An 8,330-nucleotide genomic window follows, 5' to 3' on the forward strand; every position below is an offset into this window, starting at 1 on the left:
GTCATTAAGAGATTCCTCATTCTTAATACTGATTTATCTTAATGATTTTCAAAACAAAACGTTAAGCAAACAGTCATATTAAGAGATTCCCCATTCTTAATACTGATTTATCTTAATGATTTTCAAAACAAAACGTTAAGCAAACAGTCATATTAAGAGATTCCCCATTCTTAATATACTTTTGACTTAAACGATTTTCACACAAAATATTCAGTAAACGAGTCATTAAGAGATTCCCCATTCTTAACACTCATTTACCGGAACGATTTTCAAAAACGATCGTTAAGTAACCGGGACATTAAGAGATTCCCCATTCTCAACGCCCAGTTAACATAAACATTTTCCTCAAATGCACATTAAGTAAACCGAGGTATTAAAAGATTCCCCATTTTTAATACTCGTTTAACTCTAATGGTTTTTCAATTCCGCAGAAACAAACTCAAACGTACCCTCACATTCAAACCATAATTCACAACAAACACACCAATTAACAACCATCAAGTATGGACACGCCAAATACAACGAACACAAATCAACGCAACATAACACCCAGATACACAAATTTCTCATTTACTTGTAATCATACACAATGACTTCAAACTCATTTACCACGAAACATTCATCAATATAAACAAAACCTAACTCTAAGGTTTTACCCATAACGTATTAGTTTCGTTTTTCCCCAAATCGATATATTTAACCCTAACAAATTCCTTCCCGCACAACCACAGATAAGTCCCTAATGCAAACTAGAAGTTTGGAAGGAGCCCTTACCTCAACGTTAGCTTTAACGTGCGTTTCCGGTACCGCGAGTAATTCCGGTAAAATCTCCGCTCGCAACGCCGCTTCCCAATTAGTTCACTAGCACCGTAGCATGGTGGTGAGCAACTTTCCCTTCTATCTCTTCGAGAAATGAAGCTTGGATCTAGAAGAAACGGAGGGGTTTGTGTTTGGATCTCAAAAACCGTTTTTCCTTGTTTTCGAATCAAAGAGGAAGAGTGGAGTTGCAAAAACCTTGATCTAACTCTCACCCAATCTTGGGTTATTAGTTCTGAAGAAAAGACAGCGACGAAAATGGAAATGGGAGAAAGGAGGGAATTTGGTTCACGGTCACAGAGGAAGAAGACGATGGATTTCGTTTTCTTTCCTTTTTCCTTTCCTCTATTCTCTTTCCTTTCTATTTCTTTTCCTTTCTTTTCCTTTCTTTTCTATTTCCTTTCCTTTCTTTTCTATTTCCTTTTCCTTTCCCCTCAATCAAACATATATACATAACTATATATAATAAATATAACTTAACAAATATCTCAAATCTAGATATTTGTTAAATTACCATTTCACCTGTAACGCATAAAATTCTACGAAAAGGATTCACCGCAGTTAATTTCAATTTATTTATCGAAGCAAAATCTTAATCGGCATTAAAATATCTTTTTGATTATAAAACTCCAAAATATGATTACTTTGGCTTAAAAGCCTCCGAGCCAAAATCCAAAATACACCAAAAATACATAAATGGTACTTTAAAATTATGGGTCTTACAGTTACCTTCTGGGAGCATTTCTTTCAACAATTCAAGTAATTCAGTGAAGCTTTTATCTGTCCAGCCATTTCTCGCCTTCAAGTTGAACAATATCAATACCGCAGACAACCGTGTGAAGTTAGTGCGTCCCGGATACAAAGGCTCTTCTTTGTCACTGCACAAATTATCATATACATGTGCACGATTAAAGGACTCTTGTCCAACATCACATATCATGTCCTCTAGTTGATCGTTCATATCTACATTAACTTCCTCTCTTTCTGAGGTATTTGACATGTTTAACGAATCACCATGCCATATCCATCTGATATAGTTCAGGTCAATCCAGAAACAAATAAGATAACTTCGTATTTCCTCAAAATGTAATGTATTTTCATTCAAACAAATAACACAAGGACAATAAAACCTTCCTTTACTTTCAGGAAGTTTTTTTAAAGCAAATTGTAAAAACTCCTCAACTCCCTTTTCATACTCTTCACTCAAACGATTAGCATTCATCCAACTGCAATTCATAACTACTTCTGAAAAAAAATACAATGGTAAAATGATTTTAATCACATTTTAAGGATCATATTTCTACATAAAAAGTTAATTGAGTTATTTATGTTCTCACATCTATTATGTATTTGCTTTTACAATGCAAGGCTTACATAGTGTGCATATGGTAATTGTCCTTTTAATACAGCTTGAGGGTAATGCATGTTTTCTTTGTAACCATTGTAGCCATAGCAATTAAATAAGTTTTTTGAGCAAGAGATTGGAGTTAGAAGAAGAGTGCTCAAGGTTTGGATTCATAACAATAAGCACAATCTTGCCAAAAAATTACATAATTATTCTTGTATATATTGATAAATTTTTATTAAATTTGAAAGCCTTAAATTACCTTTATAAAATAACTCTTAAACTAAAAAAATCATGCATGTTCAACAAAATGATTTTCAAACATCTTGATCATTTAGTCTGTTACTACTCCTATATCACAACAAAGCCAAATAGAAAGAAGAGTACTCTTGTCAGTTGGGGCAGCTCTAACTGCTCTTGAAGAGTGGATATGGACACTGGCCAAAATTATTAAGAAGGATGAGGCACTACCAGAGCTATTCTTAGCACAAACTAGTACTGGTGCTCATAAGTTTGCCCAAGGACTCAATATTTTTTTTGCCTCTCATTTGAGAAAGTTGGCTGCTCCATTTAGACATAGTGAAGATCAAGTTGGTTGTTTTATTGAAACTAGAGAGGATTTAGTCTCTTGGGTGCAGCAATCAAACTCTTTGTCATCATCTATTGCAACATAAAGATCGATACAGATCGACATGAAAATATATAGGTGTTTAATGACAAATAGTTGTATTTATTTTGCACCATTATGCAATTTCGTTATACCTCAATGGTGGCATGTTGCAATTTAAGTTACTGACATTATAAAATATACAAACCTTCGATAAAATTATTTAATATCTGCATCCACAATTCCACATTACTTTTTTTTTCAAAATCTTATTTGGATAAATGGATTATTCATCGAAGTCTCATTGTTTGGTTATACTAATAATAACTTTAAATTTTGAATCATATAAGAGATGCACTCTAATTAAACAAGTGATGTACTGTGACCATGTGAACCATAGGCTTCATTTCACCTATTGTCCCGAAGCGGCCAGTCATCATGCAAAGTAATTTTGGTTTGAGAAATATGCAGCAAATTCAAACTATATTTACAAATTTCATTGTAAAGCCAATAAATGATTCCATCATGTCTAAACTCCAAAGCAAGTATAGCTTTCAAACTATTTCAGTAACAATTAAAAACGACATAAGCTAACAGAAAAGGCCCCTTCAAATATATGCACCATAGTAAATCAATTCCTAAGTTAAACATCAATTTTCTTTGTAAACAATATTTCTCTAACTCAACACAAAAATAAACCCCTTCCAAAATGGGAACACTTCTAAGCTCTAATATATGTACACCATATCAGTATAAATTAAAAATACTCACACAAACAAATTTAACAAAAAGAAAAGCTACTACTTGAATTAGAGAAGCATAACAAATACTTGCTAAAACAAATGTGGAATTTTCTGAGAGCAGAATTGTGACAAACCAATAAAAAAGTCGATAGTAATAATTAAATAAAAGTAAAGAGGTGAAACAAATAACCAACAAAAAAGGGGGGAAAATCGAAATCTTGAATGGGAACTAACATTGCTTCCTTTCCAGGCTTGGTAAACCCGCAACCCACCGGATCCTGAACCCGGATCGGAGAGCTGCAGCGGAGGCATTGTTTGTAATACTTATAAACATGATTTGTAGTGTTATTATTTCAACGATTTTTATTGTTTAGAAATGGTATAACTTGGATGATTATTGTATATGAAAAAATAATTGCCATTGCAAATTGTGTTATTTAAATTGTATGATAACATTATTCTAAAGTGTAGTACCACTAAAATATAAAAACATATAGCTGACCTATGCTCAAATCATTATATTTTTTGAAGAGCATGTTGTATTTAAATATTTAAATAAAAATTAATACACTCAACATATATATGTATCAAAGGTCTGCTTGATTGTTTATACACATTGTTATAGAAATAAATGATTCCAATTCACACGACTAGATGGTAACTACCTATCCACTACTAACAAAAATGCTAGAAATTCCATAATGACTCTGGAAAAAATACCTTTACGAAGTGCAAGATAAATACTAACCAAATTAAGCACATAAAAGATAACAACCAATCAATGTGTGGTTCCGTTGTGTTTAGTATAAAAAAGGTCTATTTCATTGAGCATTTTTTTAGTTTATTTGATTTCATCTCTCCAATTTAGGATCATGTTAATTTGCTATGGTGAAAATCCACCCTCGACTACAGATTGTCATTTTTGGATTAATAACCTTATTTTAATTTTTTAAATTAAAACAATATCTTTTTGGATTCTAAAAATATTTATTATGTAAAATATTAGCTACAACAAAAACAATGGTTGAGAAAATGGCAGGTTTGAACTTCATTGACCCACAACAAGAACAATGGCTTCAAAATCAACTCTTCTAAAACTGATTAAGATGTGGACATAATTATCTCAAATAGGACATTAATCTTTGCAAAAGCATAAACAAGCCCAAAAATACTGTTGACAAACAATTTTACTATATACAAAGTTTATTATTTACTATACCTCTCCAACATTATAATAGTAGATATATTTTACAGTTTAAAAAATAAGAGTATGAACATATTAAGCAACAACCAACACAAATCACAAACTCAAATTGACAAATGTGTTTAAAAAATTATAGCATTAGACTTATTATTAACAGAGACAATATCACAAACACATAGCATGCAATTTTAAAGGATGATTGAAAATTGGGATAACTACTATTACTTAAATTTCTCCATCAATTAACGATTAATAATAAGAATAATTAACAATGAAATAATTTTATATTGTTGAGTAACAAACAAAAATTATTAGAAAATTATCGGAGAAAGCCACAAACACTTCTCGATAGTGAAAGAAATTGACTGAAAGCTGCGCCAGACCAACTCGCCGACGATGAAGGTTGAAAGCTGCGATTCACTATTCACGTTTTCACTGAAGGATGAAGGTTAAATGTGGTTGGGTTTGATGAAAAATGAATGTTGAATGATGAAAAATGAGTTTGGATTCGTGGGTTTGGATTCGCAGGTTTGTGGGTTTGCAGAAGGATGAAGAAGAACGAATGATGAAGATGAAAAAATGAAAGGGTTGGCACACGTGATTTCTTATTCTTTAGTTAACTTAGGGAATTTTTTTTAAAGGCTTGTTAGATCGGTCTAAAAAAACAGATCTAACAAAATTTGTAATAATAACAAATTTACCACTGACTTTTTTTTGTGTCTAGTCTTTTTTTTTAATGTATATGTTAGAACAGTTCAATTAGAAGAGATCTAACAAAATTTACTATAATAATAAATTTACCATAGCTTTTTTGTGTGTGCAGTTTTTATTTTTATTTTTAATATGTATGTTAGATCAGTTCAATTAGAACTGATCTAATAAAATTTATTATAATAATAAATTTACCATAGCTTTTTTGTGTGTGCAGTTTTTATTTTTATTTTTAATATGTATGTTAGATCAGTTCAATTAGAACAGATCTAACAAAGTTTACCATAATAACAAATTTGCCACCATCTTGCTTATTATATTGAATGTATAACAACTGATCTAATATCGACGATGTAACAAGGTTAAAATGCACTAGTGGTTTCACTTATGTTTTGGTGACTTATGTCCACATCATCCCTTCTCTCTTCAAGAGAACTCGACCTCGACCTCGAATTGAGCTTATCATAAGCAAAAGGTCCATATCCTCTAGGTTGCAGCTTGGAATTCCTTTGTAATGGAAACTTTTCTTTTCTCATATGAACCTAAACCAAATCTCTGGGTTCAAAGATAACTCATTTTCGCCCCTTGCTAGCATTTTTTGCATAACCTTCATTTTTCTTTTCAATTTGCAATTTTACTTGCTCGTGTAATTTTCTCACAAATTCAACCTTAGCTTCATCATCTTTATGCTTCAAAAAAGATGTGTTAGGTAATGATAACAAATCAAGAGGTGTTAAAGGATTAAAACCATACACAATCTCAAAAGGTGAATGTTGTGTAATGCTATGGACAAATCTATTGTAAGAAAACTCCACATGAGACCCCACATTTTCAAATTCTTTTTAAGGACAACTCTTAAAAGAGTAGAAAGAGTTCTATTTACTACGCCAGTTTGGCCATCTATTTAGGGATGACAAGTAGTGCAAAATAGTAGTTTTGTTCTCACCTTAATCCACAAAGATCTCCAAAAATGGCCTTGAAACTTAGTATCACAATCTGAAACTATGTTTATTGGTAAGCCATGATGGTGCACCACTTCCATAAAGAATAGGCCAACAACATGACAAGTATCATCCACCTTTTTGCATGGTATGAAATGTGCAATCTTTGGAAACTTGTCCTGAACCACAAAAATAAAATCTTTTCTATATCATGTTTAGAGAGCCCCAAAACAAAGTCCATGGAAATGTTAATCCAAGGAAAATTAGGAATAGACAAAGGAATAATAAGATCACAAGGCATTACTTTTGACTTAGCCATCTTACAAACAATGCATGTTTCATAAAAAATATTCACATCAATTTTCATGTGAGACTAATAAAAATGTTCTTTTAACAGTTCAAGAGTTTTAGAAACCCCAAAATGCTTCATTCATCTCCCTTTTGGGTACACAGTATTTTTTCTTTAAACAAATAGCCATTGTGCCTAAAATAACCATTGACAGCAGCATGTTCACAAGATCACTTTTCATACAATTCTCTAATATGTTTGAAGTCAGAAACTTTTGTTTCAAGAGTAGAAAGCAAAATATATCTTTTGGAAAGTGCATCTACAAACACATTAGCCTTACCTTTCTTATGCTTAATCACATATGGAAATTGCTCAAGAAACTCATTCCATTTGACATGTCTCTTGTTCAACTTACAATGGCATTTTAAATGTTTCAAAGATTCATGGTCATTATGAATGACAAATTCTTTAGGCATTTGGTAATGGTGCTTGGGTGAGTTTTCTTTAAGGGAAACAAGGTGCTGAAGTCCTTTACAAACCTTCTATAGAAATTTATTAAGCCATGAAAAATTCTTACGTCATTACATTTTTGGGTGTTGGCCATTCTTCAATTGCCTTCACTTTCTCTTCATCTATATAAACACCTTTAGAGCTTGTAATGAAACCTAAGAAAATCACATAATCAGTGCAAAAGACACATTTTTCCAAATTGACATACAAACTTTCTTGTCTTAGCACCTACAAAACAACCCTTAAGTGAATGCAATGATACTCTAAAGGGTCTCATTCTGATTACAAACAAAGGAATGACAAAGGAAACTCTTAAAGTGGTATGATGTAACGTCCCAAATTTTTGATACGAATATTACTGAAAAATATTTATTTTCTTTTAGAAACAACTAATTAATATTTTTCTCATTAAAAGAACGTAATGTAATTTATTAAAATATTATTTATTTATTCATTTGCAAAATTAATATTCCAATTATTAGATCAATATTCATTTATGGTCCAAAATAAAATAAATTATCTTTAAGTGAAATTCAAAAGAAACAATGTTGACTGAAATTAATGACATTCAATTTTTTTCTAGCACATGAAATATCACGTCTGCATTTCTATTAAAAGTTAATGATGAAGAGTAAATTACAATGTGCCACAAAAATTTAGTAATACAAAATATTATTTTTAAGTAAAATCTCATTTTCCCACGTGCGTGCACCAATCAAACATCATTCATGCAACTCTTTGAAATCATTAGTACCTAAATGTTGGTGTAAGGGGTCAGTTCACCCCACAACAAAATTAAACCAAATAATAAATTAAAAACCATAAAATATGAATATAAAATATTTTCGTAATAAAAGATTTTTAAAAAATTGATTCTTTAATAGTTTTTAAAGATGTATCAAAAGTCATAGAATGTATCTAAATAAATCAAGTAGCAACCGTAGAGCAAATAATTAGATAAAAATAAAATAACATTAAAATGTATGCAAGTTATGCATGCTCCTAAACATATATGATCCGGATATAACCAGCCACACATGCGTCCACACAGAAGTCATCCATACCAATGGGAAAAATTAAGCCAGCCACACAGGCGTCCACAAAGATGCATATGATATGTCATGAAATGATAATGATGCTCAAAGATACATATCACCACCCAAT

At 31.4% G+C, this 8,330-nt stretch overlaps 1 pseudogene; it reads right to left on the reverse strand.

The window, feature by feature from the left end:
• Positions 1-2,053, reverse strand: part of LOC113783976 (uncharacterized) — a 14,200-nt pseudogene extending 12,147 nt beyond the window's left edge.
• Between the last annotated feature and the right edge of the window lie 6,277 nt (positions 2,054-8,330).

Source organism: Cicer arietinum, chromosome 3, assembly GCF_000331145.2.
Source record: "Cicer arietinum cultivar CDC Frontier isolate Library 1 chromosome 3, Cicar.CDCFrontier_v2.0, whole genome shotgun sequence".
In the NCBI taxonomy this organism is placed as follows: domain Eukaryota; kingdom Viridiplantae; phylum Streptophyta; class Magnoliopsida; order Fabales; family Fabaceae; genus Cicer; species Cicer arietinum.